Raw genomic sequence first — 11188 nt, forward strand, 5'->3', positions numbered from 1 at the left:
AATTTGGCATTGAGACGAGCATAAATGGATTTGACAAGATATGGATGGGTACGGATGACAAAATTCTAGCTAAATTATATAATTACTTATTGGAATACGATATGGCAGAGGAAGTAGTTAAAGAACCAATGTTAGCATGGGCCAAAAATATCAGACAGAATATAAATCTGAACGAATGGGATTCAATATGGAATAATAATCTTAAAATGACAAAGGCGACGGCTTAGAAGGAAAACCAATACAAGCTGTTTTATAGATGGCATATGGCCCCAGCTAGGATAGCGAAGATCTACCCCAATTCGAGCCCTAAATGTTGGAAATGTGACCATCAGCAGGGTACTTTCTATCACTGCTGGTGGACTTGTAATTAGGCACAAAAATTCTGGAGAATGGTATGGATGTGGATTAGAGAAATAATAAAAGAAAATTTTGATTTCGAACCAAAAGCCTTTCTCCTGGGAATTTTGAAAATTGAATATGCAAAAAAGAAAAAGTACTTATTATACATATTCTGACAGCTGCTAGAATTTCCTTTGCCCAGTATTAGAAAGAAAAACAAATACCACCTCAAGAACATGTTATTGGGAAAATACTGGAGTGCGCCGAAATGAACAAATTGACTTCAGAAATTAATGACAGAGAAGATTTGGAATTTTATAGTGTGTGGGACATGTGGTACGAATGGATGGGGAAAACAAATAAAGAAGGAAATAGAGTATAGAGATTAAGTATTAATTAATCAACAAAATCCATGGAGAAATGAACAGTATTACATTTAATCTTAGAGATTTGAGCACTATTATCTTTAAATGTTTTGAAATTAAATTTAGCTTTAAGAAACAATATCAAATAAAAGACAAGTAATAATGCATGTAGATGTATATATGTATGTATTTGCACCACTGAACCGAAAATGTATTGAATGTATCACTATATGTTATAATAAAAATCAAATTAAAAAAAAAAAGAGAAACCCCTTGCTAGGTTTTTCTCAATGAATGTTCTCAGCTCTTCCAACTCCCTCGGTGACATGCTATACATCTTGGGTTTAGGGAGTTTTGCGCTGGGTAAGATTTCTATTGCACAGTCAGTGGTGCGGTGGGGGCAGGGAGCTCATCTGAGGCTTTTTCGCTAAAAACCTCAGCTAAATCCTTGTATTCTATGGTGACGAGGCATGGCTGTTTTTCGATTCTCTGCCCCCTCAGTTCCTTTATGTGGATACTCAGCAAAAGTCACATTCATCTGAAATTTTATGATGCCTTGTTTCCAACTGATTTTTGGGTTCCATTTTTTCAGCCATGCAAGGCCCAGAACCAACAGCCATTTCATGCCAGGTGCCACTATAAATGTAAGCCTCTCCTTGTGGCTTCCGATGCCTATATGTAGAGGCTTGGTAGCAAAAGAAGCTGGCTCCCCTCCTGCTATTGACCCATCTAGTTGGCAGAAAGCAATGGGGGTTTTCAGCTTTCTTACGTTAATCCCTAGCTTCCCAACTAGGGTTGGGCTGATCAAACAATGGGTGCACCCTGAATCCACTAGAGTGGAGACACTTATCTTCCTGTCCTGGTTTGGGATAAGTAGTCTTAAGGGGAGGGTAAGCGGTTTAATTGGTTTGCTTACCAGTGGCTCATCATCTGGATTGCTTCCGAACGAGTATGATTCCTCCTATTCAGATGCCAGGGTTTCCTCCCCAAAGAGGGGAGGGGATGGAATCTCTGTGGTCTGCCTGCTCCTCAGGGCAGTCTCCTTCCCACGCCAACCTGGTTTTGCCAGGTTCTCCCCCGGTGGGTGGTTCCGGGCGGGTGTTTGCGAGTGACACTCTGCAGCTTGGTGCCCTTCTTTTCCACACTTGAAACAGGCTGAAGATCTTGGGGAGAATGCGGTTTGTGGTTTGTGGGGCTCTTGCTTCCATTGGGGGGGGGATTTCTTCCATGCTCGCCCCGCTTGATACTGGTTTCTGGCCATATCGATCTCAGCTTCTTTGGCGGTGACATACCATTCATGTAGGTCATTCGGTGCCCCTCGGGTCACACAGGCATTGTATAGATCATCACTCAGCCCGTCCTTGAAACAGCTCACCAAAATATCTTCCGGCCAGTGCACACGACATGCGAGGTCCCAGAATTCTTCAGTATACTCTGCTACTGGCCGTCGCCCCTGCTTCACCACCTTAATGTGGTCATGTGCTTTGCAATTTGCCAGTGGATCCTTGAACCGCCGTCGCAGGGCCATCATGAAATGGTCGAAATTCCACAGTTCTGGTGTGTTGGCGTTATGTAGGGTCACCATCCATCTGGCTGCAGCACCCTCTAGGGCTAGGGTCACAACTCGCACTCGGGATCCTTGGGTTTGGAAATCACACCCATACTCTTGCATGTAGGTTAGCACATGTGCCACAAAGAATCCTAATTGTTGCGGATTCCCATCAAACTTCACCCCAAGGGGGGGAGTTTCTCTTTCCAGTTGCGGGACCTGGGGCTGGTTGAGAATGGGTGCCGGTGTGCGTGCTGCCTGGGAGGGAGGGTTTGCTGCGTCTTCTCCCACTGCTGCTGCGCCATCTGCTCGATAGGCAGGCTCCAGAAGGGGGGTGCTTCCTGTGGCATCCTCCTCAATGACTGCCCCTTCTGCGCCCTTTGATTGTTGTCCTGGCTCCCTTCGGATGTTGAGATTTTCCAAAGTTTCCATCACCAATTGGGTTATATGCCTCTTCAGATAATCCTCCCTCAGAGGTGCTTCGGTCAGTCCCCCTTGGTCAGCAAGGGCTTCTAGTTCCAGTTTCCACCCCGGTTTTTGGTTGCCACGGTTGAGGGTTCTCTCATCCCAGCTATCTTTCTTCCTGATGCCAATTGACCAGCAGGGCTTTTCAGGATTCTCCAGGGTTACCTCATCCTCTCCGATGGGGTGCATGAAACAGGCATCTCACTGGGTGGCGGTTGCTGTCTCTCCCCAGCAATCGGTTTCTCCCAGCTCTCTGCTTCATTCAGACATGGTTTGCAAGGTCCCCTCAGTAGAGCGAAGATTGCTTCTTTGGGTTGACCGTTTTGCAGATTGTGCTTTCTGTAAGGATTGCCTCTCCTTCCAATTTAAGAAAGTACGAACTCTTGAAATGTGGTTGTTCAAAAGGATTCTTTTATTAAGCAGAAGTGGCAGCCATCCAGCTAAAGCACAATCTGAATGCCCTTAGGCAAAGCAGTAGGATTAAAGTGGTAGAGACCCCTCCCTTTAAGTCAGAATGCAGATTTTAGCCAATACACAAGTGTGAAGATGTTTTCTTTACTATTTCCTTTGAGAATCCGAACAAATATGCATTCCCACCACTACCCTTTAAAGTAAGACAACCCACATGGCTATCATATAAATTCCTGCAGGTAAAGGGAATCTCAGGCCTCCTTGGCACCAGGATATAGGTTGTAAAATATCTGATGACACTGGCCATGCTAGTAATTCAAATCCAAGTCTCCCCCTTCCTCCACTTGAATGGCAGTATCACTTTTAGGGATCTGACACCAAGCACCACCACTTCCATCACTTGAAACCAGAGAAAGCAGCAAGTCAAGTATTGAGTCACCCACGCCCGCAATTGAAAGAATTATTCCAGACTGCTGGACTATGCAACAGTACAGCAACTTCCAAGAAAAGTATAATGGGTTGAAAGTTTCAAACAAGAAACTAGGTTGCAAGTACTGTGTGAAACATTACTTCGCAATAGAGAGTGGTATTCATGTGTCCACCTTAATCTTGAAAAGAGTGGAAGCTTTTCAAGATTAAGGTGGCTGGGAAAAATAAGGAAATGCATCAGGCGTCTCTAAGGAAGAAAATGAGAGAACATTTCATATCGAAATCGCACACCATTTGTAGAGACAACATAAAGCAAGTAGAGCAGGAAACCATAACAAAAGCAATGGACAAGATTTCTGAAAGACAATATGGCACCACTTCTAAAATGTTCAAAACTGTTTACAGCCTGGCAAAAGCATGCAGACCAATTTCAAGCATAGAGGAATTGATAGAATTACAAACTGAAAATGGAGTAGATCTGGGAGTAGGATTGCATTCAAGGCCAACAGTTGTGAAAATAGTTGAATGCATTGCAAATGAAATTAAAACCCAAATGTTTACCAACATCATTGAACAGAATCTGAAAATAAGTTTGATCATTGATGAAGCCTCAACAGTATCCTGCAAACCAGTTTTGATAGTTTTTGTAAAAGTTGAGGACTCAGAGGACCCACCAACAATTTTTGTCAAACTTATTGAATTGAAGAAGAGACAATATGTACTGCAGTTCTGGAAAGTTTACATAAGGTTGGGTTTACCCAGGACTACCTACAAAAAAATCTAATAGCGTTCTGCTCTGATGGTGTCAGCGTTATGCTTGGGAGAAAATCTGGAGTGAGCACCAGAATAGCAAAAGAGTTTGCAAACATCATCATATGGCACAGCTTGAACCATTGCCTCCAACTTGTTTTAGATGATGCCATAAAGGAAATAAAGCAAGTAAATCATTTTAAAATATTTATTGATAAGATATGCTCTATTTTTCAGCAATCCAATAAGAACCGAATTGAACTTGATGAAATATCCAAAGAACTTGACATTAACATCATAAAGATTGGTAGAGCTTTTGGACCAAGATGGGCTGCCTGTAGTTTAAGGGCAACCATAGCTGTGTGGTGTGCTTATCCAGCGCTACATCAATATTTTTATGCGAATGCAAAATACTCAGGTATGGCTGCCTGTTTGGAAAATAAATATTTCTTAAATGATTTGGTGTTGATGATCGACATTCTGGAAGAAATCTCACTTCTTTCAACTGCTCTGCAAGCATGTAACGTGGACATCATTAAGGCTGAAAAACTGGTGAGAAGATCAATGAAGGCATTTGAACAGCTTACAAAGGGAAAGGGCCCATATGAAAGAAAAGTTGACGGACTACTTACTTCAGAAATCTTCTTTTATAGAAAATCATCGCTTTGTTGGACTTCATCAGGAAAGACTTTTAGGAAGCATCATAGCAAATTTGCAGAAACAACTGATGGACTGTGAACATTTAAAAACAGGTAGCCAATTGCAAGGCACCACAAACAAATTACAATTTCTACAGTTTTTGGTGCCAAAGTACTGGGATTTTGCAGAAGTAGTCATTCCATGGACAGCAGCTGAAGAACAACTGTGCACATTTGGTGATATTTTCAATTACAACATCAACATTAATGGTTATAGAGATTTTATGGAGAATGTGTTAAAAGATTCGAAGAGGTATGCAATTCCTGACAGTATTAAAAAAGTAAAATATATTGTCAGAATAATTGCTATAAGTTCTGCAGAAGCAGAAAGGGTTTTTTTGAAAATGAACTTCATATGTTCTGAGAGCAGAAGTTGCCTAACCATTTCCAATTTAACCAACCTCATGACCATCAGCATTACTTGGCTATCTCTTCCAAAATGGGACCGTATTCCTGCAGTGAAAAAGTGGTTCAGAGAACACCATCGCTCAGCCAATGATCTGCGCATCAAGTTCAAGAAAAGTGGAAGCGAAGAGAGTGCCACTGAAATAGCTATGTGGAAACATCTTAAAGCTAAAGACGACTAACAGTTTTATGTAAGGATTTATATATGTTTTATTGTTTTGTGTACTTTAAATGGTTAAATTTGTATATCTTCTTTTTGTAGGTTATTATTATTCATTGGTGCAAAGACATCAAAGACAATACTTTAATTGCTCTTATGTAAGTATTTGTGTACCTCTTTTACTGTTTTATATACTTTGTTTATTCTTATTTAAGTATTAATTGCATGAAACAATTGGTATATTTTCTTTTTGTAGGTCAAAAAAGGTCAAAGAAGGGGTGTGTGGCCAGTGTAGTGGCAAGACAACATGTGCTTTGGGTGCTCCCAGGGGGCCATTGATATCTCAGCTGTTTGGGAGTCTTCATTGACCTAAGCCGTTTCATAGGGATGGCGAACAAGAGAGACACGGACTGACTAACACAGGGAAACCACAAATTCCCTGGTTAGTCGGAAGAAACCTCTCACACTGGACGACTGAGAAAGCAGTCATACTGTGCCGCTAAGAAGCTGGGGTGGTCACAACTGAAGTGAGAAATCAAAGACAGAGTGGATCATCTGGGTGAGAACCTGGCTTTTTATATATGTTTCTTTTCATATCCGCTTGGAATTAATATAGAGTGGAAAAGTGGCACAAAGAAAGGAAGGAGAGTGGGTCTGTGTTGGCTCTCCACTTCCGGTATTAGAGCAGTGAGGAAAGTGAAGAAGTCCAAGGAAAAGATATTGAATAAATTGAAAGAATTGATTTGAAAATAAGAGAAGATAGAAAGCCTGATTGAGTATTTTTTTTTAAATGATTAAATGAACTAAAACGAATTTGAATTGAATAGAAATGTTTTAAAGTCTTAAAAGCCTTAAATTTTTTCTATTTTTGCTGACTGAAAATAAAACTGTAGTGCCCTCTGGTAGCATAAGAGAAAAGACTCTTGAGTTGAATACAAGAAATAAGGCTGACCTTGACAACATTGGCTGGACTGATAAGAAACAGATGTTAAAGAAAGAGAGGAATATTGGGAGTGATTTGTTTTTAGTCAAACTGAATATTTATTTATTTATTTATTACATGTATTTATATGCCGCCATTCTCCCGAAGGACTCAGGGCAGCGAACACAAGTTAAGAAACAAGTACAATAAAATCATAATTTAATCCAAATAATTAATTAGTAGTAAATAATAAAGCCCGGAATCAGTCTCAGCCTATTTGTTTGAAAAGCCAAGTCTTCAAGTCCCGACGGAAGGAGCAGAGATCAGGAGCCGTCCGGAGCTCAGTAGGTAATTCATTCCAGAGGGTGGGAGCACCCACAGAGAACGCCCTACCCCAGGCCACAGCAAGGTGACATTGGCTTGCCATCGGAACCCTGAGGAGAGCGGCCCTATGTGAGCGAACAAGACTGTGAGAGGCAGGCAGGAGAAGGTCATGCAAATATCCCGGACCTAAGTCATGAAGGGCCTTATAGGTGAGGACTAGCACCTTGAAGCGGACCTGGAGAACCACTGGTAACCAGTGCAGCTCACGCAGGAGGGGTGTTATATGGGAGTAATGAGGGGCTCCCATAACAACCCGTGCAGCTGCATTCTGGATCAGCTGGAGTCTCTGGGTGCATCTCAGGGGCAGGCCCATGTAGAGGGAATTGCAGTAATCCAAGCGGGAAGTAACCAGGGCATGAGTGACTGTGTGAAGGTCATCTCGATCCAGGAAAGGGTGCAACTGGTGCACCAGGCGAACCTGTGAGAAGGCCCCCCTGGTCACGGCCATTAGATGGTCTTCTAGGGATAGCCGAGCATCCAGGAGGACACCCAAGTTGCGAGCCCCATCAACGGGTGCAAGTTTTTCCCCATCTATCAAAAGTGATGGAGCCTCTGAAACCTGAGATGCCGGCATCCACAGCCACTCAGTCTTAGAGGGATTGAGTTTGAGTCTGTTTCTGCCATCCAGGCCCGTACCTCCTCCAGGCAACGGGACATCACGGAAAGGGCATCTCTGGGGTGGTCTGGGGTGGAGATGTATAATTGGGTATCATCAGCATATTGATGATATCTCACCCCAAAGCCACGAATGATCTCACCCAGTGGCTTCATATAGATGTTAAAGAGCAGGGGGGAGAGAACCGACCCCTGAGGCACCCCACAATTAAGGGGCCTCGGGGTGGATCTCTGCCCTCCCGCCCATACAAACTGAAAGCGACCTGAGAGATAGGAGGAAAACCACCATAAGACAGTGCCTCCCACCCCTAACCCCACAAGTCGCTGCAGTAGGATACCATGGTCGATGGTATCAAAAGCCGCTGAGAGGTCAAGTAGGACCAGGATGGAGGAACAACCCCAAGCCCGAGCCCACCAGAGATCATTCACCAGAGTGACCAATGCTGTTTCCGTGCTGTGACCGTGTCGGAAGCCTGATTGGTACGGGTCAAGGTATTCTGTTTCCTCCAGGAATTGTGGGAGCTGTTGAGCCACTACAGTCTCAACAACCTTCGCGATGAAGCGAAGGTTGGAGACGGGACTATAGTTATTAAGTGAGTCTGGATCCAGAGAAGTCTTCTTGAGGAGAGGTCGAACCACTGTCTCCTTAAGAGAGGTGGGGAAGTTCCCCTCTCTCAATGAAGCATTGACAATTGCCTGGATCCAGTCTCTAGTCACCTCTCTGGCAGCCGAAACCAACCAGGAGGGACAAGGGTCAAATAAGCAAGTGGAGGAACTAAGTTTGCCCACAATCCTGTCCACTTCCTTGACAGAAACAGGGTCAAACTCAATCCAGATATTATTCTCAAGACCCACCCTAGTCTCCCGATTGGATTCTGCCCAGTCAGAGTCCAATCCGATCTGGATCTGAGCGATTTTATCATGCAGAAACTGTACAAAATCCTCAGCTCTGCCCTGCAAAGGGTCTTCCCTTGCTCCCTGATTGAGGAGGGAGTGGGTCACATGAAACAGGGCCGCTGGGCAGTTTTCTGCAGATGCAATGAGGGTGGCGAAGTAGTGACGTTTCGCCGCTTCCATCGCCACTAGATAAGACCTAATATGGGTTGTTAACTGTGTTCGTTCAGATTCAGATCGGGAGGACCTCCAACTCACCTCTAAGCATCTTTTCCAACGTTTCATTTCCCGGAGCGCCATGGAAAACCAAGGAGCAATCTGGGATCTGTGTCGGGTTAGAGGCCGCAAAGGTGCGATTCTGTCCAAGGCGTCGGTAGCCACCCGTTCCCAGGATGCCACCAGAGCCTCAGCTGAATCGCAGGATTGAGAGGTGGGGAATGTCCCAAGCTCCTTCAAGAACCTTTCTGGGTCCATCAGGCGCCTAGGGCGGAACCATTTTATGGGTCCCATCTCCCAGTGGCAGGGGTTGGCAGATTGAAAGTCTAGTCTAAGGAGGGAATGGTCAGTCCATGACAGGGGAGTGATGGACCATGACCATTTATCCACTGCCCAGAGAGAAAAACCAGGTCGAGTGTGTGTCCTCCTCTATGAGTGGGCCCTGAATAACCTGAGTCAGGTCCATGGCTACCATGGAGTCCATGAACTCCCGGACTGTCTCAGATGACTCACCAATTGAAGGCAGATTAAAATCTCCCACAACTAAAAGGCTGGGGAGTTCAAGTGCCACCTCAGACAAGACATCGAGCAATGCGGGCAGGGCTGTGGCAACATAACTGGGAGATAGGTATGTGACCAACAAGCCTGACTGAACTCCAGAATCCCACTTCAATAGAAGAGACTCACACCCACCTATCTGAGGGACAGTGACCTCCCTTGGACTCAGACTTTCTCTAACAACTACTGCCACCCCCCGCCCCTTCCCTGGTGTCGCAGCTGGTGCAGGACACGAAAGCCTGAGGGGCATAAATCAGAGAGAGGGATTCCCCCCTCTTGCCCCAACCAGGTCTCTGTGATACAGGCCAGGTCCACACCCTCCTCATCAATAAGATCTCGCATGAGGAGAGCCTTATTCATCATGGACCTGGCATTCACATATATCAGACGGAAACCAGGGTCCTTTGCTCTCATATCCCCAGGAAAGCAGGGTGAGCAGGAGGTATGGGAGCAAGTCACCATCCGAATGCATCTGGTGTGAAGCTCCCCACCCCTACTTCGATTTCTTCTGCCCCTTCCCACCATCATAGCTTGTCCCACCCTCCTCCAAGCATCTCCTATGACTCCCAACCTCCCCAACCCACTGGGGCTGTCAAAATGGCATGGCTGCTGATCCTTAAGAGACCCCCCAGTCTCATTTTTATTATTAAAAACCACCGTCCTCCCGGATCCCCTTAAAATTGGATCTAAAAATCTATTTAAAAAACCCCGTTTTTTAGCGTACCACCTCTTGGGGTTCCAAAACCTGTCATCAAGGGCAGCCCTCGATAGTTGAGAGGGCCAAACCTGTGAGAGGGGGGAGTCTCGCAGTACAAGGAGCTCCGCAGTTGAATACATTAAAGAATAGTAATGAGCTGAGAGTGATGTAGGATCATTTTCTATTAAAGGGTGTTAGAGATTGTAAAAACAGGTAGATTAAATAAGAGAGGAAAAGATGTTAAAGAGAAGACAATATGCTAAAAACATCAGAACATCAGGACATCATCATCCTATCATGACAATGGGAAGTCTTGTGATTATAATAAGTCTATTCAATGGTGGGGGAAAAAGTCTCAAAGACCGCCCTTTCAAGGTGACCCAAACCAGAGTCATAAGGTCAAATGAGAGATGGTCCGTCCCACCATAGTCCAAGACTCTCGGTGTCTGTGCCTCCTCCCGTTCTCAGCGATAGCCAAGGCTTAGTTCAAAAAAAAGCAATGTGTAGTCATAGGATGGAATAAATGATTGAATAATCGAATAATCCGGGTAACCCAGGGAGGACAAGATGTTCAAATAATGGTCAAATAAGGCTTCAGATCAATCAAAAGTTGTAAATTTATGCTGAGTGGCCCTATTAGGCTTAAGCCTAATAAGGGGGGGAACAGTTAAGGGGGAGACCAACTGTTATCCCCCAGCTGACAATTCTCAGTTCCTTCCCCATAAGCTTGATCTTCAGCCCATTCAGCCCATTAAGCCCCTTCCATGCTTCAGAAAAAAAGGGGGGAGTGTCCAGATCCCTCAAAAACTGAGGGATCCTAATGTTTGTAATGCTGCCCTCTTCTCCACCAACAACAGGAGCATCTTTGCAGCCAAGCCTCCAGGTACTGTCACCGTCCTCTAACCTCCTCCCCGACAGTCAGCTGTTCCTCGGGCTCCATCCACGGCTCTATCGAGCCGGCAACACCTCGGCTCACTGGGAGGGGGTCAAAAGATGGTTAACTGACCCCCGACACCCCTGAAAATGTCAAACATCGCCTCCCTAAGCTCGGGGTTCACTGCGGAGCCGCCATTTTGGTTTGCTGCCCAAACCAAATAGTGAGCTCTTTGAAAGAGTTGGCTGATTTTGTTTTTATTTTTTGAATTTCTATCCCTTTTCTCTTTTTTTTTTCCTTGCTACTTTTGAAGTACTTTTTGGAACTTTTTTTTTTCACTTTTTTGTTTATCATTTGCTGGTGAGAACAAATGGTCAGACAAGACTTTTGGATTTGGTCTTTTTTTTCTCTCTCTCTTTGTTCTTTGACAAAGAGGCATTTTGGGTTTGGCTTAATT

At 44.5% G+C, this 11188-nt stretch overlaps 1 long non-coding RNA gene and 1 pseudogene across 1 annotated transcript; both read left to right on the plus strand.

The window, feature by feature from the left end:
• The first annotated feature begins 4111 nt into the window (after positions 1-4111).
• On the plus strand, positions 4112-5274 carry LOC148113463 (E3 SUMO-protein ligase KIAA1586 pseudogene; annotated as a pseudogene).
• Positions 5275-5636: 362 nt separating this feature from the next.
• LOC132712497 (uncharacterized) lies at positions 5637-6321 on the plus strand. Its single transcript, XR_015728245.1, has 2 exons — positions 5637-5729; positions 5828-6321. It is a non-coding gene; the product is annotated as an uncharacterized LOC132712497 (long non-coding RNA).
• Positions 6322-11188: the final 4867 nt, after the last annotated feature.

Source organism: Pantherophis guttatus, chromosome 5 (assembly GCF_059756535.1).
Source record: "Pantherophis guttatus breed Tessera chromosome 5, ASM5975653v1, whole genome shotgun sequence".
Classification (NCBI taxonomy): Eukaryota; Metazoa; Chordata; class Lepidosauria; order Squamata; family Colubridae; genus Pantherophis; species Pantherophis guttatus.